Genomic DNA, 715 nt, shown 5'->3' with positions numbered 1-715 from the left:
AGAGTGAAATAAGAAATGCGGTGATTATCGCAGCAGAACGAGGGAATGTTGGGTTCATTGTGGAGGCATTAAAGGCACACTTTTCCCTTTTGTGGACCAGCAATGAAGATAGAAGGTCATTATTTTCTGTTGCCGTTCAGAATCGCCAAGCACAAGTTTACAATCTTATGCATGGCCTTACTATGAAGTCCTTATTCTTAACATCCACAGACAGAGATCGCAATTCTTTGCTTCATATGGCTGCATTGCAAGCTCCACCCCCACAGCTTACTCCTATCCCTGGAGCGCTTTTACAAATGCAAAGAGAACTCCAATGGTTTAAGGTATATTGTTTTACGAAATAAAAATTAATTTGCTCCATGAGTAAAGTTCAATAACCTAATTGTTATTAAGGGAAAAAGGACCAAATTCGTCTTGAAAGATTATTCGTTCTATAAATTAGTTTTTAAAATTTTTTTTAATCAAATTTGTATTTCAAAAATTTTAAATTAATTATGTTACTTTTTTTGTCTTTTTTTTATTGACGGTACCAAAATTTATTAACGTGACATGATAAATAATACTATAACACACGTATAAGAGTTTTAATTGATTATTAGTATCATAAATTTGTGAAATTAGATCAAATCAAAATCTAATTGGAAGGGAAAACTTGAGGCATTGAATATTTATTAATTATTATTGTTAAAATTAATTATAACACACGTATAAGAGT

The sequence above is a fragment of the Arachis ipaensis genome, chromosome B09 (assembly GCF_000816755.2).
Source record: "Arachis ipaensis cultivar K30076 chromosome B09, Araip1.1, whole genome shotgun sequence".
In the NCBI taxonomy this organism is placed as follows: Eukaryota; Viridiplantae; Streptophyta; class Magnoliopsida; order Fabales; family Fabaceae; genus Arachis; species Arachis ipaensis.
Note: the sequence above shows the minus strand (reverse complement) of the source record.